The sequence below is a fragment of the Triticum aestivum genome, chromosome 5B (assembly GCF_018294505.1).
Source record: "Triticum aestivum cultivar Chinese Spring chromosome 5B, IWGSC CS RefSeq v2.1, whole genome shotgun sequence".
Taxonomy (NCBI): domain Eukaryota; kingdom Viridiplantae; phylum Streptophyta; class Magnoliopsida; order Poales; family Poaceae; genus Triticum; species Triticum aestivum.
Genome location: NC_057807.1, coordinates 65731995 through 65754481, shown reverse-complemented (window position 1 = coordinate 65754481; position 22487 = coordinate 65731995). Strand labels below are relative to the sequence as shown.

The following is a 22487-nucleotide window of genomic DNA, read 5'->3' as shown; positions in this document are numbered from 1 at the left end:
TTCTCATGATATGACATGTAACATATAGTATATATTTACAGATAGAGAAATAGATGCGAGAACAAAAAACAGTGCAACATACAGCTTGGCAGGGACGCATAATCTGATGTGAGCCAATCCAACAAGAAATGCAGCACAGAGTATCTGCTGCAAAATGTATATACTCACATCACAGTTTGCCATGCCATCACTTGTGAAACGGGATAAATCCAGTAAGATTCAGGATCACCACATTAGATACAAAATGCAGTATATTCCATCTTTCTGCTAACTGCACATCATCTGCACCCATTTCTCCTCTTTGTTAACGACAGTAGGGGAGTGGGATAGAGAACTGGATAAACAATTGAGATTTATCTTCTCAATTTTCACAAAACGATGCTGCAACAGAACAGTAGATGTTGCACTGCAGTCTGTAAATCTCATCTATCTTCACTTATGACAGCAAAAGAAAATACAGTGTGTTTACAGTCACATAACGCTGCAAAATAATTACGGCCAACCAGCAACAGTTAAAACTCAGTACTCCCTCTGGCTCTAATTAACTGCCGCGACCTATACTTGTGTGCTTCACCACTTAGCTTCCGGGTCGCGTCAATTAAATGGGGCCGGAGGGACTACTCCCTCCGTCACGGTTTAGAAGGCGCGCTTGGAAATTCTCTGGGACCTAGGTGGTTATCTATTGGTTGTGAGATGGGCTAAAAAATAGCATTCACACTACGCATGCATATAGAAATAGTACTCCGGAGTACTAATTAGCTACTAGAAATAAATGCAATGCGCCCTAAACCTTGTCTATTGTGGAAACGCACGCAAATTTAACTGTGCCTTCTAAACCGTGACGGAGGGAGTAGTATTTTTTCAGGAAGTTAATGAGCCATGATACCCGGTCCTCCTCGCTCATGGCCATATATGCAGAGCCCTGAGCAGTGTTGTCCATCAACTGAGACAGGGCAACTAATAGAGATTCCTCAGCAAAGCCAGGCATGTTCATCACAGCACTATACAGCACATCCGGATCCACCTCATCCATCACAATAGTACCATGAATGGGAGCTGCTCGAATGATCTTTGGAGTCTCCTCTTCCTGTGCCATTAATGATCTTGGGACGATCTGAACAACAGAACAATATAATCAGAACAACTGACCATGTGCAGCTGGCCATGGTATAGTAGCACAATTAAAACCATAATTCAGTTCTTCTTAGATGCATAATTAGTGCAGTTGTCATATATTTTAATCTGTAGCAATCTACACATATGAGGCATCAAATCTCTATCTCTGCTATCTAAAAGAAACGTAAGGTTCCCTCTCCCCTCTTACGTTCGTCCTCTCGTCCAGCCGATCGATCCCTCCTTTCCCTTTTTCCGTTCCTTCCCCCGTATGCTAAGTTGTCCCACAACCGGCCAGTTTGGCAAGTAATGATTATCAATCCCGTAAATCTTGCTATACCTCCCTCCTCAACCTCATCCCCAGATCATCCTCGTTTTCCCCTCAAGATTTCTTCATCTATCATCTTTTATACATCTTCCCCGGCCGCATGGTCCTCCTTGGGATCCTTCTCATCGAAAGTTTGGTACAGGCACTTAGCTGACAAAAATGCACCATCACAAAGTTCTTGCATGTAACAGCCCCTAAAGTGCAGAGCCCATATATTTGCAGGAAAAGACAACTGCAATGACTTGCTACAATCTGTGAGCAATGCATATCGGCATTTGTTTCCCTCGGTGTTAAGTTGATGGGCCAAAATCTCTCTTGCGAGATCATGCACTAGGTCATGCATCGTGAACAATGTATCATATTTGTCTCGTTGTGTATCACTCTACAGCAAAAAAAAAAAAATTTATGTTAGAGTTTTGAATTTTGTAGTAGTATGTTTATCAATGGAAGTGCTGCCATATAACCGTAAAAAAAAATGTACATAAATAGAGTAGTATATCAATGGCCATGTGGGTATGATATTTTCATGGCCATTAATTTGGAACAATATTTTGTCGTTGTGAGTATAGTATCAGCTGAAGCTGGTATGACCAAATAGGTTATTGAAAGACATGCAGTGGTCAAAGTTGTGCCTATTAGATCACACAAGAAAAGGGTCAACGTTACTCCATAGAGGTTAAGACGAAGTTAGCGCAGTGGACTAAGCAAACAACTAGTCAAAGTTAAATGCGTTGAGGAGAAAGCGTTAGGAAGGCTTAGCATGAAAGTAGAGAAAAACAGAGAGAGCTCAGCGAACAAAAGGCAACAAAACTCAGAAAAGACAAAGCAAAACAAAATAAATCAGCCAAAGCCCTGTATAGGAAGCTAAGCTATGATGCTAATTCTGTTGCTCGGGAGGCCAGGATGAGAAATCTTCGTCGGCTGAGAGGCGATCTGCTGCAATAAGAACGCGGAATGTACATAAAGAGGGCAAACACGGTGATCAGTCAGGCTTCTTCAGATTCATCTCAGTTTTTTCACAAACACAACATCATACTTTGGCAGACGTCGCTCGCTCGCGTCGCCTCCAGGGGGGCGACTCAGGCGCCCCAACCGCCGCCGCCCTCGACCTCCCTCCTCCCCTTCTTCCCCGCCGCCGCCGAAGGAGGCCGGCGAGCGAAGCTCGCCCGGCGGACGGCGGACGGCGGGCCTTCCTCCTTTCTTCACGAGGGGATCCTCTGGCTGAGATGCATCGGCGTCCCTGGGCGTACAGCATGGAGGCGGAGTTGGCGCGCTCGGGCGGCGGCCCGATGGGATCCCGACGGCGCTGCGGGGGCTGGCGGCGACGGATCTGGGGTTTCCCGCCCCAGATCGGTTCTCCTTCGGGTGGTTGGGCTCGGGCGCCGTCCGGCGGTCCTAAGCGGTGGTGGGCGCTCGCGTTGGCTACCCTCCTTCACCGATCTGATTGGGGGCGGCCGAAGGCATTGGCGTGATGCCGGATCCGAGCACGGTGGTGGTGTCGTCTCCTTCAGGGATGACGGTCGGGTGGTGGGTCCTAGTGGCAGCGTCGGTGGCGGCGGATCTTGGGATCCCGCTCCCGGGGACGTCGCAGGACGCGGAGGCCCGTGCACGAGAGATGAAGGTTCTTCGAACAGATCTGAGTGAAAACTTGCTTTTGACTACTGCAAAGGCCGGTGGTGGCAGCGCTGTCTGTGTCGTTCCCTTCTTGAAGGCATCGCCGTGGAGAAGTTCAAGGTCACTCTCTGCTACCTCCGGGGAAACCCTAGATCAGTTGATCGGATGATGGCGGCGCTCTGGTGTCGTTTCCCCCTTGGGGGCGTCATTCATGGAGGTACACACGGGCTCGGGGAACAGAGGACGATTTCTTTGGTGGAGTGGTACTTCATCTTATACATTGATGGCGGCGGATCTTGGCGGCGTGGCGCTGTGGAGATCCGGAGTCCAATGAGCGGAGATGAACTCGCGCAGGGAGGTGGCGCTGTCTGGGGTCGTGGTGGCGTCGACGGCAGTTAGACCGGACAAGGTTGATGCAGCAGTACAACACTGAAGATGGATTGGTGGCAGGTGGCTGCGGCGGCCTCATACCCGGCAGGCGCCCTGGTTGAGGAGTGCGCCGGACTGGTAGGTGCCCATACCCGGCAGGCGTCCTGATTACCGAAAAAGGCTTTCGCCCCGCTTTATATATAAAGCAACAACCCACAAGCATCCATTACAACCACACGCTACGCCACAGCAACACACGCACACACCCAGGACGGGATACAAAGGCGCTGACCGCAGCAACACTACTCTTAGCACTACCGCCCCGAAGATATGAAGCTACATATGACGAACCATGCGCTCCAAGGCGGCGCCTTCAGGAAGGAAACGACGTCGGAGCGCCGCCACCGCCCGATCCAAGGATCAAAGTTTCCCCCGGAGCCGCATGACGGGCAATGAGAGCCGCGACGACGCCTTCAAGAAGGGAGCGATCTTCGCCGCCGCCGGTCCGTCCGAAGATAGAGCAGGTTTTCACCTCGGCCAACATTCACCGCCACCGAACGCCACACCCCGGCAACCACGCCGCCCACACGGCCATGATGAGCGGGCAGCACCAAGGCACGGGCTATGTCCAAGAGCACCGCGCCACCACCACCACCAGGGCCGCCGCCCCAGCATCCAAGACCTCGACACCACCTCACCCGTGACCCGGCGCACCCCAACGAAAGAGACGAGCGAAAAGGTCCCACCTTTCGCGCCGCTGGGCAACCCCCAGCGTCGAGACCCAATAGGTCGGCCAGAACCGGCATCCACCGACCCATCCTGCTACCCCAAGCGCGAGATGAGCTCGGTCCTACAGCATCGTGCGCGAGACGAGTTCGGTCCTGCTGCATCGGGCGCGAGACGAGCTTGGTCCTGCTGCATCGGGCGTCCTGGTTGGTACCTCAGGTCTTAGATGTTTAGGTTTGGCTGCGATATTTGTTTGGTATTAGGCCTAGACTATCTGCGCCCCTTCATCAATTGGATAGGTGTAGCGACGGTGGCTTTAGTCTTGCTATTGTATGGCTTTGTAAGATCTTGTGAGAATAATTAGTAAAGTGGTTGTATGCATCGCCCAGATGCAAAGGCCGGGGGTCATCCTCCTTTTCTAAAAAAAAAAACATATGGACTACTGGTAGTAAATAACGAATTAGGGCAATGGCATGGCCTACTGTACAAGTCAACTCATGAATAGACAAGGAAGTTCCCCAGAAGAAAGAAATCACAGATTAGTATCACTACACCATCATACGCTAAACACCTGAGACTACAGATTCAGTAACATGCAGGGCCCTCGGCATTCCGGTTTTTCCATCTTTGTCAAGTCAACGGTCTTCTTAATCATCACTTTTTGGTGCGCCTAACGTTTATTCATCCGCTTGCAGTATCTTCTAGGCTAAGTCTTTGAAAGACATCTGCTATGTCTTCTTCTTCATCCCAGTTGTCGTCTTCATCTGAGTCCCATAAGAAGAACTGAACAACACAAACAGTATAATCAACCCAACACAGCATGTATAGCACAATTACAACCAGAATCACTTTCTTCTTAGATGGCTACTTAGTGCAAGCACCGCGCAATTTACTCAGCAATCTAGACATCGTCAGGTGTCCGATATAATAAACAAAACAAAAATATAGGGCGACCCAATTCGACACTTCCATGCGTGTTTATATTTGCGGTGAAAGAAAAGAGTTGTTTATAGTAAGAGTAAAAGCAATAGACCATATAGCTTGGACACACATACCACGTGTTTGATGTGAGCGAGCTTCACTTGGTTCTGCTCTGATTTAAGCCACTCCTTTAATGTAGGGCAATCGTCCAAGTACAGATTTTCAAGCTTCGTCAGTTGTTGTATGCTGTCGGGCAAAGACCTGATCTCATCGCACTCCTCGATCTTCAAATTCTTGAGAGAGGTTAGTTCTCCAAACTACTCCGGTAGTGTCATGCTTGCACACCAAGACAAAGTTAGCTCCTGCAGAGATGTCAGATGAACCAACCATCTAGGCAGTTTTGCTTGGGACAAATTTTCGAGGTACAATACACTAAGGGAAGAGATGCTGTGGATGATCTGAGGCGAGCCGGCCAGATCACTGCAACAACTGATAATTAACCTATGAAGGACAGGGAGGTGGTGAAGCAACCTCCACCGATGCATGGGCACCTTGCTTTCAGCAACATTCAGACACGTTAATGGAGAAGACGAGGAAGCACTGCTGTGTGAAGAGCTCTCTCCCCATGATGATAGCACCGTGTCACAATATTCTGTGTACAAATAGGTAGCTCTAGGCAGACACGGTTTTATCCTCAGCTTGCCACATTGCTCTATCCTCAAGGTCTCAAGCTTAGGGAACATGAGCTGATCTGAACCTTCCTTGCCACTGCAATGTGTTGTGTTCCACTCTTCCAAGCCCTCCATCCGGTAGAGATTCACCTCTTTTAAGTTTGGTAGTTGACCGAGTGGTGGTAGCTTGCTGCACTTAGGAAGATCAGACAAAACTATTTCTGTGAGGTTAGGGAGATACTGCCGAATACCCATAAGCCAATCAGGAATGCTGACACTAGGGTGACCCTGCTTGCGGATCGGATAACCCACCCTAACCAGTCGGCCTTCATTAAGGGCCGGTACATCCTGGATGGTGTCCTGGTACTTCATGAGGTTCTCCATGAGGTCCGGGTTAAACGCCTTAAGGCGGTTTTTCTGAAGATCGATTTCCACAAAGCCTACGGCACTATTAGCTGGACCTTCCTCAGGGAAGTCCTTCTTCGGAAGGGCTTCGATGACCGATGGATCACTAGAGTCATGCAAATGGTCTCTTGCGGTCGCACGGCGGTCAACATCAACGGCGAGATTGGTCCTTTCTTCCCTACCCTTTGTGGGGTGCGCCAAGGCGACCCCTTCTCCCCGTTCCTCTTCAATATGGTAGTGGACGCTCTTGCCTCCATTCTTGATAAGGCAAAAGCCGCTGGCCACATTCGTGGGATTACCCCCCACCTTTCTGGGGGCTCGGGGATCTCCATCCTTCAGTATGCTGACGACACGATCATCATGGTCGAAGGCTCGGAGGCGGACATCGCCAACCTTAAGTTCCTCCTTCTCTGCTTCCAACGGATGTCGGGCCTCAAGATCAACTTCGACAAGAGTGATGTTATGGTGATGGGATATTCCCCCTCTGAGTCTGTGGCCATCGCCAACAGACTTAATTGCCGCCTGGGTTCCTTCCCCACTTCCTACCTAGGGACGCCCATTAGCGATTCGCGACTCTCCGTCGCGGACCTGCGGACCTCTGTGGCTAAGCTCCAATCCCGGTGCGAGCCCTGGTAGGGGAGGTGGCTTTCTAAGGCGGCCCGGACTATTCTCATCAACTCATCCCTTTCCAGCCTCCTCTTGTTTCTTATGAGTTTCTACAGCCTCCATGAGTCCCTCCATAAGGAGATCGCCAAAATTCAGTCCCGATTCTACTGGGCTGGCAAGCATGGCAAGCAGAAGTATCACATGGTCAGCTGGCCTGACATTTGCAAGCCCAGGGAGCAGGGTGGCCTGGGCATCATGTGCTCTAAAAGGATGAATATTGCCCTTCTCTCCCGTTGGCTTTGGCGCATCGCGCAGGGTCAAGGTGGCCTCTGGCTCGACATTATCCGGAATAAATACCTGCGGGGTCAACCCCTTGCCTTCTGCCAGAAATCGGGCGGTTCTCAGTTCTGGCAGTCTATTGTCCAGCTTCTCCCGGTGCTTCGCATTGGAACCTCCATTTCGGTGGGGTCCGACCTCTCGACGCTCTTCTGGTTTGATCGCTGGGCCGGAGACTCTCCCTTTGCGGCCCGCTTCCCCACCCTCTTCTCTATCTCCGTCGACCCCATGATTTCTGTCGATAGGGCCCTTCTTGACTTAGGGCGCCTTGCTTTCCGTCGGCCCTTTGGACCGGCGGAATCCGCCGCCTGACGTGAGTTGCTTGATTGCGTTGCTCTGCATGAGCCGTTGGTGGATGGGAGTCAGGACCTTGTGCGCTGGCGTCTGGAGCCGTCGGGCCAGTTCTCTACCAAGTCGCTGTACATGGCCATTGCCCCCTCCTCCGCCCCCCTCCCCCTATCGATGGTGTGGTCCGTCCGCGTTCCCCTGAAGATTCGCATCTTCATGTGGCAGTGGATTCGCGGTCGGGTCCCGTCTGGAGTGGAGGTCTGCAAGCGCAATGGCCCGGGCACTGCTATCTGCCGGCTCTGTGGTGTCCCTGAAGACTCGAACCACATTTTCTTCGCTTGCGTCTCCGCCCAGTTCCTCTGGAGCTGCTTTCGCGAGGTTGTCGGTGGAAGTTGGTGCCACACCAATTTTCTGGACTTATTTGCTGAACTCCAGATGTCTCCCGCGTCCTCTCGCCATATTAGGTGGCTTGAGGTTGGGGTTCTTGCCTGGACTCTTTGGACCGTTCGCAATAAGCTTGTGATCCAGCGTACCCCCCTCCGTCGCGCTACTAACGCTCTCTACAAACTCTCGGGTTTCTTGTAGCTTTGGCGGCCGCTTAGCCGTCCCCCGGACCGTGACGCCATCTCAGCCTTCATCGCCGACCTCCGCTCGATGGCCGTCCGCCTGTCGCCGCCGCCTCCGCCGGATCCAGACTAGACTCCTTGCGTCTGGAGTGTATTGTTTTCTTTCTTTCTTTTGGGCTTGTTGAGCTGTGCCCTCAGCAGAACATGTTTACTGTGTTGTGAGACTCGGGTGGTGTGTGTGAACTTGCTTCGGTTGTATGCTTTGTGGCGGTTTGCTTTATTTATAAAGCGGGGCGAAAGCCTTTTTCGGTAATGCTGACACTACTGTAACCAACAATAGAAAATCTCCGTACACTGCTCGGTGGCACTAGTTTTTCCAACACCTCCATGTCATCCACAAACCTCTTGGCAGCTACAGTCCATTTAAATTTTAGCTCTTCAATTTTTTGCTTCTGCATCAGTTTTATTCTGTGTGCCTCTTTCGCAGACTTCACATTTTCAAGTCTATCTATTGTCAGCTTACCAGTATTTATATGCTGAAGCTGAATGATATTGCTGCTACATTTATCACTAGAAGCATGCACCACAAAGTGTGGCAGTGGGGCCAGATTGAACCGAGAGACCGCCAGTTCATCCAAACTAAAATATGTCACATGTAGAACCTTCAGACTAACCATCTGAGCCATGCTATCGGGAAGCTTCTTCAGTTTAAAGCAGTGAAGCTTCTTGAGGTTGCTAATACTTTCTGGTATACTGACAATCAAATCACTATAAGGCAAGACCAGATTCTCTAAACTGGAAAGTGCGCTGATAGAGCCAATGAAGCTGTCAATTTGATCTGATGTGACATTACTGCCCAGATACCCTGATAGATTTAGATACCTGAGTTTCGTTAGGTTACCAATGACCTCTGACAGCCCTCTCTTATCTGCATCTATAATTGTTAGTCCAGCTAAACTCAAATACTGAAGTTTGGTAAATCCACCAAAAGCTTCTGATACAGATATTCTTCTGCAGTATGATAAATCCAAATGCACCAACTGCTTCAGCTCTGCAAAGGATTTTGGGAGTTCATAGATCTCATAGCAACATGATAAATCAAGATGCATCAGAGCTCTCATGTCACCAATTGACTCCGGCAATGCTGAGATTTTCTCAGAGCCTCTAAGGTCCAGATATTTTAATTCTGACAGCTCGGTGATACAGTCGGGAATCATCTTATCTTGTATCCGTGGAGCACGAAGAAACCTCAGTTGCTTCAGTTGCCCAACACAATCAGGTAACTTATGAATAAGGCATTCACTTAAATCCAAGACAGGGAGACACTTAGCTGTTGAAAATGCAACACCAGAAAGTTCTTGTTTGCCACAGTCCCTAAAATGCAGCGCCCATATATTTGCAGGAAAAGAAAATTGCAATGACTTGCCACAATCTGTGACCAATGCATAGCGGCATTTTTTTTCCCTCGGTGTTAATTTGATGGGCCAAGATCTCCTTTGCGAGATCATGCACTAGGTCATGCATCGTGAACAATGTAGCATCTTTGTCTTGATTTTTATCACTCTGTAGCAAAAACAAAAAACCTAACGTTAGAAGTTTGAATTTATTTCGTTTTGTAGTTGTATGTTTATCAATGGAACTACTGCCTGTATAATGAGTAGTATATCGATGCAAGTGCTTCCATGTGGGTATATGATATTTTCATGGTAATTTGGAAAAAATTGACGTTGTGTGTATAGTATCAACTAAAGCTGGTAGGACCAAACAGGTTCCTGAGCTGAAAGACATGCAGTGGTCAAAGTTGTGCCTAGGAGATCACGCAAGAAGAGGGTTAAAGTGAAATCCATAAAGGTTAAGAAGTTAGTTAGTTATGCAGGACAAATTTGTTTTGCAAACACATATTACAGGAGAAACCGAGAAAGCAGTAACAAGACGCGGAAGTAGAGAAAAGCTGAGAGACTTGAGCAAGAAAAGGCAAAAAAAGCAGCACAAGAAAACAAAGCAAAACAGCCAAAGCCCAGTGTAGGAAGCTAAGCTACTGTTGCTTGGGAGGGCGAGTGTAAGGAGGCCAGGATGGGAAGTCTTCGTCCGTCTGGGGGGCGATCTTCTGAAGCTAGGCTAGGATCCGGGCCTCCATGATATCTGCCAGGTGGATGAACTCGACGATGCCATGTACGTTGACAGCAGCCAAAATGTCACTGATGCAGCGCCTATCAACTAGAGTGTCGCACGCAGAGTGCTCCTTGAGCGCCTTCTGACTAACTAACGGTGGCGAGCACCGTGGGCACAAAGGTCTCCCACTGACTGCCTGTTGACCATCCAGAAACGAGCGTGTCCTATAGACACATTAGCAACTACTCCCTCCGTAAATTAATATAAGAGCGTTTAGAATACTAAAGTAGTGATCTAAACGCTCTTATATTAGTTTACAAAGGGAGTACTAGCATACACTCTTGCATATTCCAAAAACGAATTTCGCAATTGTGGGTTGTATTAGAGTATGAGAGATAGTGCTATTATTTTTACCATCCATATTTGTTACCCATAACTGGCAAAATTAGGCCAACAATGTGTGCATTTTTTTTTTGCATAATTCCTGTGCTTGTTAAAAAAAAATGGTTACTGAGCGTAGCATAGTACATGTGTGCAACATACACATTTCTAAAATTTTCAGGAAAAAATGTGCAAGAAGAATTGCGACAGGAGCATGTGCACCATAATGCTTTTGCTCCTGGAGTCATCATGAAAATATACAGTATGTGAGCTGGAATACCTAAGATTGGAAATAAGAGCCAAATTATGTAGTAACGCGTCAAAAAAGGTGTCTTTGAATATTGAAGAAAAGACATCCCCAAAAGTTGCGTGACATAATTCTCACAGAGCTACATAGAACCAAATATCCTGGATTGCTCGATGAATCCAAGAGCAATCCATTGGTGAATCAGATCATACTTCACTATATTGCAACCTTTTGAAAAGACTGCGCAATACAAAAAGCACAACTTCAACCAATCAGGCATATGGCTATAGCTTAACAGCAAGGATGCAAACACTTTATGGATTCTCGATGATGGATCTTTCTGAGTAGATAAATTCCAGATGCAATTGTCCCTCACTGACTCCCATTGGTCAGATGTCATCCCCCTCAACATGTATCCAAGTGAGTGAGCCGCTAAGGCCACACCTCCAAACTTGGCTGCTATATATCTCCCTTCCAAACTGCTTCAATTGTTCTTTGTCGGCTCGATCTTCCAAGGCAGTTTTTTGTTTTATTATGGTCCAGCACATATCATCCGTCAAAATCTCCAGCTTGTATGGTGTAACTGCAGGACCACAAATTATCTTCGCAATGCCTTCATCACGTGTAGTAACTATGACAATGACCTTTCTTTGGGTGCCAAGCTTTAGCATAGTCACCAAATCATTTAAGTCATCTGGATTCTCCTCCCACAGGTCATCTAAAACAATAAGGATACTCTTACCAGTAAATAGCTTTCTAAGACGATTATCCGGCGGCGAGACTAGGAGGGAGGGGTAGGAGTCGCGGTGGCTAGGTTTTTTACATACGCGCAAGACATCTTGTGACCGATAAGGGCAAACCTAAATGGACATGGAATTTGTCCCTTTTTTTGTTCGTTTAGGTTGGTCAGGCGCAAACCAAAACGTTTGGTTTTGTCCATCGGTCCGTTGTTGCGTCCAACACAAACGGACGCATTTCATGGATGAATTTTCACATTAAATGAAATAAAATAGCTGGTGAAAGTCTCGTCTACATTGATTAAAACTATAAACATTAACTAAAAAACTAAATAAAAATAGATAAATCTAGTTGTCGTCCTCCTCCTCCTCCTCTTTGGATACAGATCTAAGTTCATATTAGTCTTTTTGTAAGATTACCGACATAAGAGCATCTCCAACAGACGCCGAACGCGGCGCGCGCAAAAAACAGCTTTAGCGCGCGCCCATCGCTTGGTTTGGCGCGGCGCGCTGCGCCCGCTCCAGCAGCCGCGCTAAAATGCAGCGCGTGCACTCGTTCTACAAACTAGAAATGTTGGCATTGAAAGCAGAAATTTTAAAAAAACTAGATAGATTGCATAGATTTTAAACGATACAAAGGCATTTTACATCCGAAACATAGATTGCATAAATAAAAACGACAAACGATAAAAAACATAGATTGCATTAAAAAACTACTCTAAGTCGCTATCATCATCACCACTATCATCATCGGCGGTGTCGTCCGAGGTAGTTAGCCAGATGTCCAGCCACCGCTCATCGTTCGGCGTGAAGAACGACTGCCCACCTGCTGCAACGAGGTCGGACTGCGCATTCGCCAACGCCTTCCGCCGACGCTTGTCCAACCGTGTCGCGCGGCGCCTTCGCGTGTCCTCCTCGCGGTGTCTTGCCCAGTAGGCCTGCTCGTAGGCGACGTCCTCCGGGTGGCGCTGGCGTCACTCCGCCATGACCCGCTCGTCCTCCTGGGCGACGAGGAGGCGGCGTTGCCGCTCGGCGTGCTCCGCACGGTCTTCTGCCGTGTTCAGACGAGGCAGCGGGGCGAAGTTGAGCGCTTGCTGGAGCGTGTACACATCTTGGAAGTTCATCTGGCCGCGCGGCAAGCCTAGGCGCCACGCCGCCGCGTCGTACGCGCGGGCGGCCTCGCGCGCCGTCCCGTATGTGCCGAGGCCGAGCCGGAGTTCGCCGGAGCGTATCTCCGCGGAGTAGCTGCCGTTGGGGCGCAGGCGGACGTCGCGGTAGCCAGACGCTCCTCGGCGGCGCGGCGGTGGCGGGGCGCTGGAGCGGCGCGTGGCAGAGAGGGAGAGGAAGAGGAGAAGAGAAAGCGTGGAGAAGGCGCGTAGCACGCGCAACACTTTTATAGGCGCGCGCGAAGCGGCGCGCCAAATCTTGCGCGCGAGCTGGCGCCTTTTCGCGCGCATGCGCAAACGGTTCCCCCGCACGCTTGTTTCCCGCGGCCGCTGGAGCGCGGCAAACCGCCCCGCGCGCGCTAAAAGCTGGGTTTACCCCGCGCGCGCGTCGTTTGGGGCGGCCGTTGGAGATGCTCTAATCAGAATCTACTCTCAAATATCCGCAGAACTTTATGGAAGTCATGAGCCTCTATGTTTTCCTCATCATGTCACTCACCTAGATGGATTTCACTCATGCTCCAGCACAGTAACTACACAACATAGACAATCGGCAACTTCACCTCATCCACCACCCTACTTGCCACAGCCTTCTCGAAGAACTCGTCAGTGATCTCATCACCGGATTCCATGCTGAGCCTAGTGCTCTGCACAATGAGCATGTCTTGGCACCGCATATAGGGTGGCTCCTTGTCTTGTGCCAGCAATGTAAATGTGATATAAATCTTGGAATATGGTGCCATATTCCCGTTATTTGGCCGTGCAATGTACTTCATTTTATTGGTTCTGATGTTGAATGCAACGAACTCGTTTGTCTTGTTGATTAGCTGCATACAACATGATATGTCCCTGTTTAGCTCAAATGGGAAGCGTAGCTCGAGGGCTGAATCAAGCTCAAGATCTTTGGAGTCAGAAGTTTCCTGCAATGAGAATAAAATAGATCATGGAGTTAATGTGGTCATAGTGTACCCATGTTACCAAATCACTAAAATAACTGAAAAAATGGAGATTCTACTTCGGCCAAATGACAAAAAAATCCACATAACTTTGAGTGATCTCTGGCTAGTGGAAATATGACCAATGTTAATTTGTGTTCTGTATGAATTTGGCTCAGATACACATGCCACCGAAATATTTAGGATCCACCAAATTACTGAAGTTCCCAAAGTTTTGATGAGTTTCATTCGAAAGGAGAGCCTGAATGTTACCTGGCCTGGAAGTGATATATTCTTAATGTCAGCATCTAGTTTATTCAGTTCATCGACGACGTCCATTATACTAGGCCTTTTTACGGGATCGGCCTTCACACATCTCACTGCGAGTTCAATACATCTCTGCACTGCTAGGATGTCAATTAAGTAAGTATTTTCCTGCATTGGCATCCCTTGAAGCCTTTTCTTCCAGTTCTCATGTACCTGCGGTATATATATAAAGATTCATAAGCGCACGCATTCTTGGATAGTGTGATGATACCAGAAAAAACATAACATTTGCTCAAAATATAGTACAGAGGCTTACAAGCTCGATAAACTGTTGGGGAGAAGTCATCTCACAACAATTGTTGTAGCCCTGAGCTCCAGCCATTATTTGTAAAATTATGACACCAACACTTTTTCGAAAAGGGGGGGCTCCCCGGCCTCTGCATCAAGAGTGATGCATACGGCCATCTTATTAACCAATAATCAAATTGTGCCAACAAAGTTCCAAAGTCTCAAACTTAAAGAAAGAAAAGGCAGCTCACACAGAGCGCAAAAGGCTAGATACACAAACTAGCCAGGAAAAAATGCCACAACCGGCTGGCTAAAAAAGGTAGGTAAACTAATTGCCTATCCTATTACATGACCGCCATCCAAACCGGTTGAAAATATCCCGAGCTACCATCTCCCAACGGATAGACCCAGTAACCAAATGCTCCCTGGCCTCCATCGGAGTGAGTAGCGACCACGAACGGATCATTGCCGTAGCTCGGAAAATAACCTACAAAAAATGAATCTGTGATGTTCTGTTAAAAACCAAATCATTTCTGCAAAGCCAGATGGTCCACAGCAAAGCGCAGACTCCAACCCGAATATGTCTTGCTAAGGTAGACTCAATCCCATTAAGCCAAGTCCCAAATAAAGCATTAACAGTAGTCGGTGGAGTAATGTTAAAAGCAATGTGGACCCTCCGGCAAAGGACCTTGGCCAACGGGCAATCAAAAAAGAGATGCTTAATCGTCTCATCCCGATCACAGAAACTACACCTAGTAGGTCTTGTCCAATTACGCTTTATTAAGTTATCCTTTGTTAGAATAACTTGTTTATGGACAAACCACATAAACACTTTTATTTTCAAAGGAACTTTGACATCCCAGACATTCTTGGAAGTTGGAATTTTAATAACATCAATATACATTGACTTAACTGTAAATACTCCAGACCTAGTCAACTTCTAGCGTAATTCATCAGGTTGGTCAGAAAGTTGAACCTCCATCAGTCTCCTAACTAAATGGAGCCAATCTTCCCAACGATTGCCCGCTAGCGACCGTCTAAACTGAATATTAAGGGGGATAGATTGAAATACCGTTGCCACGAACACCTCACCTCGTTGAGCAATACGATATAAAGACGGATATTGAATGACCAAGGGTGAGTTGCCAAGCCAAGTATCCTCCTAGAAACGTGTAGTAGCACCATTTCCAATAACAACTCTTGTCCTATTGAACAGTAATTGTTTGACTTTCATGAGTCCTTTCCAGAAAGGCGAGTCAGTCGGCCTAACTGTTACCTGGGACAGAGTTCTAGTCTGGAGGTACTTGCTGCGAAGGATCTGCGCCCACATGGCTTCAGTCCCGGAAGCGAGCTTCCACAACCACTTACTAAGAAGGCATCTGTTCTTAACTTCAAGATTCTCAAATGCAAGCCCTCCTTGGTCTTTGGGTCGACAGATAATATCCCATTTAGCAAGCTGGTATTTTCTTTTAAGTTCATCACCCTGCCAAAAGAAACATGATCGATAGAAGTCCAGTCTTTTCCTAACACCAACTGGGACCTCAAAGAACGATAAGAGAAACATAGGCATACTCGTGAGCACCGAATTTATCAAGATTAACCGGCCTCCATATGACATGAGCTTACCCTTCCAGCAACTCAATTTCTTCTCAAATCGGTCCTCGATACACTTCCACTCTCTGTTTGTCAGCCTACGATGGTGTATCGGAATACCAAGGTAGGAGAAGGGCAAACTCCCCAACTCGCACCCAAACAATTGCCTATAAGACTCCTGTTCGTCTTTGGCTCTACCAAAGCAGAACAACTCGCTCTTATGAAAGTTAATCTTTAATCCGGACAATTGTTCAAATAGGCATAACAACAACTTCATATTTCTCGCCTTGGCCAAGTCGTGCTCCATAAATATGATTGTATCATCAACGTATTGAAGGATGGATACACCTCCATCAACAAGATGAGGTACCAAGCCACCCACTTGACCATTCTCCTTAGCCCTTCCTATCAAAATTGCTAACATATCCACCACAATGTTAAACAGGATAGGGGACATCGGATCTCCTTATCTGAGGCCTTTATGAGTCTGGAAATAATGACCTATAACGTCATTCACTTTAATTCCCACACTCCCTTTTTGCGTAAATGATTCGACCTGCCGGCGCCAGGCATCATCAAAACCTTTCATACGCAATGCCTGTTGGAGGAATGGCCACTTGACCTTATCGTACGCTTTTTTGAAATCCACCTTAAAAATTACCCCGTCTAATTTTTTGGAGTGAATTTCATGGAGCGTTTCATGAAGGACAACCACCCCTTCAAGGATGTTTCTGTCTGGCATGAAAGCAGTTTGGGATTGTTGCACCACAGAATGCGCAATCTGTGAGAGCCTATTAGTCCCGACCTTGGTGAAGATTTTGAAACTAACATTGAGGAGGCAAATTGGCCTGAACTGCTCAATTCTCACAGCCTCGGTTTTCTTAGGGAGCAATGTGATAGTTCCAAAATTCAAGTGAAATAATTGAAGCTGTCTAGAGAAAAGATCCTGAAACATAGGTAACAAATCCCCCTTAATAATGTGCCAGCACTTTTTATAGAACTCGGCCGGGAACCCATCCGGTCCGGGAGCCTTATTGTTTTTCATTTGTGCAATAGCATCAAACACCTCCTTCTCCGAAAACGGGGCGAGCAAGATATCATTATCGGCAGCAGACAATTGAGGTACATCCTCAGTCCTGGACTCATCGAGGGTCACACAATTAACCTCCGGAGGTCCAAATAACTGCCTATAATACTCTGTAATATATGTTTTGAGATTATCCTGCCCAACAATAGTACCCTCATCTTGTTCAAGTTTGAAGATACGCTTCTTTCTGTGCTTACCATTGGCAATCAGGTGAACGAATTGAGTATTGGCGTCCCCTTGGACCACTTTGCGAACCTTAGCTCGCAACACCCACTTCAACTCTTCTTCACGGAGAAGTTCTTTCAACCTCTTCTCCGCCTCCGTTTTAACCTGGAGCTCAGCAGGCAGCAAAATCGCGGATTCGGCTTTTATGTCCAGGGCCTGTATAAGAGAAAGGAGCCTATCCTTCTCAATCTTATACACCCCACTGAGGTGCTTAGCCCAACCCCGTAAGAAACTTCTCATATGCCTAATTTTATTCTGCCAACGCTCGACAGCCGTCCTACCTCCTACACCCTTAGCCCATTCCCTGGCAATGAGGTCTAAGAACCCCTCACGTTCGAACCAGGCCATCTCGAATGAGAAGGTGTTTTTGTTTCCCACATGGTTCGGCTCCCCGGAGTCCACGAACAGTGGTGTGTGATCGGATATTCCCCGCGAGAGAGCTTGGACCGTAACAAGAGGGAACTTCTGTTCCCACTCCACGCTCGCGAGAACTCGATCAAGCTTTTCATATGTCGGGGTAGGCAAGGCATTAGCCCAGGTAAACTTTCTACCAGAAAGCTCTATCTCTCTCAGATCCAAGCTCTCAATAATGCTATTGAACATAAACGACCATCTGCCGTCAAAGTTATCATTATTCTTCTCCTCTCTCCTCCGAATGATATTGAAATCACCCCCGACCAACATCGGAAGCTGCTCGGACCCACAAACTCGAACAAGGTCCGCTAGAAACTCCGGTTTAAGCTCCGGCTGCGCGGCACCATAAACCGCCACCAAGGCCCAGTTGAAACCATCAACTTTAGACCTAACCCGAAACTTAACCGCAAAGTCGCCCATCACTACACTCCGGACCTCAAGGGAATCGCATCTCACTCCTAGCAAGATACCTCCCGATCGTCCTCGCGGAGGTAGGCAATGCTAGTCGAAATCAACACCGCCCGCAAGAGAGGAAAGAAACTGAGGAGCAAAATTATCTCTACCAGTTTCAGAGAGAGCAATGAAATCTAAACGATGCTCCAGAGATGCCTCAGCGAGAAATCTTCGTTTAGCCAAGTCCTTCAGACCTTTGCTATTCCAAAAGATTCCTTTCATAAGTCATCATGAAATTTTTTTTCCGTACGAATCCTAGCGCTCCTACGTACCGCGGATGCGGGATACACCTTCCGCTTCCACTTACGTTTGGGTTTATCATTGTCCACCATCCGGTCCTCATAACCGGTCTCTGGTGGTTGATTCACTACAACTTCTACACTAACCTCCTCCTCGTCGGACTCATTAGTGGGTGGTGCAAGGTCCGCACACAAATTGTCAAGCACTCTCACCCCCAACGCATCAATCTCAGCATCATTCATAGGTCTCACTGCCGCAAGATTTCGAATGGTTTCTAAAGCGCGTTCCGCTTCCAGATCAAGATCATTAACCGAGTTGGAAATTTCAGAATTGGTATTCCCTAGCAAAATCCCTAATTGATTTGCATTATGAATAATCTCATCCGTAGAAAAATGCAAAATAGAATTGGATAAGTTGACTGACATACCGGTAGTGACCTCAATGTCACGAAGCTTGGCCGCCCTCATAGCGCACCTCTGCTGCATGTCATCAACCTCCGGGTGGTCCTGGAGATGAGAACTCATCCGTCTCCCCTTCGAGACCGGGTTAGGGATCCCACCGAAAGCAATAACCTCCTCCCGAGTAGCGCCACTCGTAGGAGGCAGCGGCGGAAGGCTCCCATGGCGCACGAACAGGAGGCCGGGTGAGGTAGGTGCCGGCGCCGCCTGCCCGAGCACCCCCTCTGCCCCAACCCTCAAGCCTGAGGGCGTCACCATCCCGGCAGCCGAAGGCGAGGGATGGACCCGGGCCACCTGCCCCAGACTCCCGCTGAGCACCACAGGAGAAGTCGCAACAGCCGGTGCCGAAAGGGAAGGGTCTGAGGCCACCTGCCCCAGACGGCCTCCCTCACGGCCGGCCAGCGGCGGCGAAGCTGACGTCGCCGGGGCCACCTGCCCCTGACAATCGCTGATCAGCACAGGAGATGCAGCAGCAGCCGGTGCCGAAGGGGAAGGGTCCAAGGCCACCTGCCCCAGACGGTCTCCCTCTCGGCCGGCCAACGACGGCGATGCAGGCATCGACTCAGCCACCAATCGTCCGCATGAGACCGCAGTGATCCCACGGGGGAAGGGGGCCACCTGAGGCTCCACATTCCTTCCCCCCCAAAGTCGTCTCCGAGTGGCCCATCACACAGTCTCCCACCATTGGACAAACAGCCGGCATAAGATCCAGCACCGGGAGCGAGCACTCAAAAGCATCCTCAGACTCCACCCGATCGCTCCAAAGCCTAGGAGGAGCAGACGCAGGCTCAAAAGATCCAAACCTCAACGTGCTGTGAGGTACCGACGGAGATGGGGCCGGCTCTATCCCAGATCCAGTCTGGGGCAACTGAGCAACCGGTCCCGACCCGTTGGGTCTCTCTCGACCAGCCTCATCAGTCGGATCCTTCCTAGCCCCCGCATTGTCGTCTCCCTCGTTTATATCCATATCAGTACTAACACCCGCCTCGGCAAACAACTCAGAGTCCTCAAACTCAATCTCAAGAGGGAATACCTCTCCCCTGTAGGTCCAGTTAACCACATCCGGGACGAACTCGATGTCTAGAACACTCACTCGCAATCTGGCCACCCCATGGGCGCGAGTGAATGTCATATCCACTTTCTCAGTTTTGCCAACCATGATACCCAGACTAGCCACAACCCAAACATCTGTCAGAGCCTCAGAGGGTGCCCCAGAAAAACGCAGCCACACCTGAGTAAGGGGCTTCCCCTTAGGCTCCACTTTCTTCCAGTCTTGAAACTCCAGAATACAATTAGTACCTGGCACCTTACACATCCCAAAGCTCAGCAACCGCCGCAAGTCCTCTACCGACGGGAGGTCAACCCTGAACACGCGCTCCTCAATGAGAACAAGCTCCCACTGAAAGTCTCCCGGAGCCAGTTCCTGAAGCCTCTGCACAATCTGGGCTTGTCAATGAACACATCGTACTTCTTTGTGATTCTGCGCTTGTCAATGAATTCTGGTGGCATGTATCCTCTGCATGTTATTGATAAATACAGTAAAGGCAATGCAAGCATAACATATTGACATTGAATGAAGAGAAATGGATCAGACATGCTCAATCAACTTACAGTGTTCCTTTCAGAGTTTGAGTTATATGCGTTTTGGATGAAGCTAAGAGTCTTGACATGCCGAAATCTGCAATCCTAGGCATCATGTTTTTATCCAACAGTATATTATCCGGTTTCAAATCCAGATGATAAATATAATCACTCCGCCCATTATGAAGATGATTTAGACCCTCACAAATTCCCTTAATGATTTCGTATCGAGTGGGCTAATCAAGACCACAGGATTCATCTGCACAAGAGGTATAAAGACAGACATTATACTTGGACTGTCGGACATAAACTATTGAATTAAAAGTATTAGAAATACCATCATACCAGAAATATGCTTAGCAAGGCTTCCACCCTCCATATATTCGAAGCAGAGAAGTTGCTCTATTGTTTTAGCGAAAACAAGGTCTCCATTCATCTCGACATGTCTATGTCGTATTTCATAGCAGTAGCCAATTAAGCGTACAATGTTCGGATGCTTGACCTTCATAAGATTACGGAACTCATTTGTAAATTCCGTGTCATCAATTCCTTGCATGTTGTAAAGCTTCTTAACGGCAATTTCTTCACCATTGTGCACTCCCTGTTAGATAAAACCCGGTGTTAAAATGGAGCACTTGCTCATAGCAAGTGATAACTACTATCCGGAAATCACGTCGTACCTTGTAAACTTCCCCATACGTACCACAACCAATTTTTTGATCGTCAGAGAAACTTTTGGTAATCTGTTCTATCAACTGGATCGTGAGATCCATTTCAATCTTCAGACGTTCGTCTCCCTGAAAATCACAAAATTCCTCAGACAAAACACAACAACATAATGCATTTTTCTGAAAACCGGACACAACACTGAATCCTCGAGTGCATGCATTAGTCAGACAAGTGAACCGCTAGTAAATTTCTGTAAAATGCACTTCCATAACTGAAAAAAATAAAATGAAGTGGAATTATTAAGTAAGAGTTGCAGCTATTCAACTTACTTGGAGATAGCGCAAATGGAAGAGCTCAGAAAAATTAAGAAAAGCGGTTTGATCTGATTAATAAGCAGAGCAAGTTGAATTGACTCAACCATGCGTGTTGTAGCAGCAAGCAAATCAGCGCTGGAGGCAGCAGAGCTGACAGCAGTGTAGGTGATTTGTTTGGCTACGTGATGAGAAGTTTGGTTCTACTAAGAAATAGGTTTCTTTTCCTAAAAACAAAATTTGCTTGGGACCTGTTTAATATACATATTTGAGACCTGCCTCACAAAAAAACTGTTATGCTGATGTTGGCAATCCCTTTTTCTGCACTACATAAGCAAAAGAATCCCCCTGCAGGCTTCAGAATCAGACAGATCTCTCTCTCTCTCTCTCAGAAAAAAGGGTAACTGAGATCTAACAAGTTGAGAGGAAGAGCTATGAACTTGTTGTATGCAAAATGGTAACTGAGAGGGGATCGATTGAAAATTTGGCATTCTGATAACTAGGGCATGAGTGCATAAGTGATTTGTTTGGCTACGCGATTAGTTTGGTTCTAGTACTGATGGGTAATTTTATATACTACTTAAAAATAAAAATCTTGAGACCTGCTTAATATACCTTATTTGAAACCTGCCTCACAAAAATCTGTTATGCTGCCCCTTTTTCTTGCGCTACATAGGAAAAAAAGAAAAAAATCTTCAGAAACAGACAGATTCCTCTCAAAAAAAGAAGAAGAAAACAGAGTGGGTGGGAACTAAGAAGTGGAGAAGAAGAGCTATGATGTTATGACCGGTTTGGTCTATAACCGAAAGAGGCCCACCGGGCATTAGTATTAGGGGCTTGACCCACAAGTTATCTTAGGCAAGTTATTTTAGGCAAGTTATCTTAGGCTAAAGTTATAAATACTAGTTGTAAGACATCGTTTGAGATCAAGCAATAAAGATATTATCATCTTCTGTTGCCCGGCTCCCTGAGGAGCCGGAACCCTAGCCGCCACCAGCCAACCGCCGCCGCACCTAAACCCTAGCCGCGACGGCGCCCACTCGCCGGCGCGCCCGCTCCAGCCCTCGTCCACCTCCTCCTTGTCCCTATAACCTGCGTAGCCGCACTGGTAGGAACCCTAGTCCCACCAATCTGGTATCAGGTACCCGGGTTTCGACCATGTCTTCGCCACCTCCAATTCCGCCACCGCTGCCACCACCGCTGCTGCCCGTCAACTCCACCACCTCCGCTGCCGCCAACTCCTCCACCGCCGCCGCTTCCGTGCCGGGCATCACGGCCTCGCTCTCGGCGGGCGCCACGGTGTCGCTCTCGGCGCCGTCCCTCCCGGCGCCCGGCACCGCGCCGGGCCACGGGCGGCCACCGACCCCCGCCCAACATACGCCG

At 48.2% G+C, this 22487-nt stretch overlaps 3 pseudogenes; all 3 read right to left on the bottom strand.

Annotated features, from left to right (window-relative positions):
- Positions 1-267: 267 nt before the first annotated feature.
- Positions 268-9467, bottom strand: LOC123114645 (disease resistance protein RGA2-like; annotated as a pseudogene).
- A 1358-nt stretch (positions 9468-10825) lies between these two features.
- Positions 10826-12544, bottom strand: LOC123114644 (putative disease resistance protein RGA3; annotated as a pseudogene).
- A 572-nt stretch (positions 12545-13116) lies between these two features.
- Positions 13117-22264, bottom strand: LOC123114643 (putative receptor-like protein kinase At4g00960; annotated as a pseudogene).
- Positions 22265-22487: the final 223 nt, after the last annotated feature.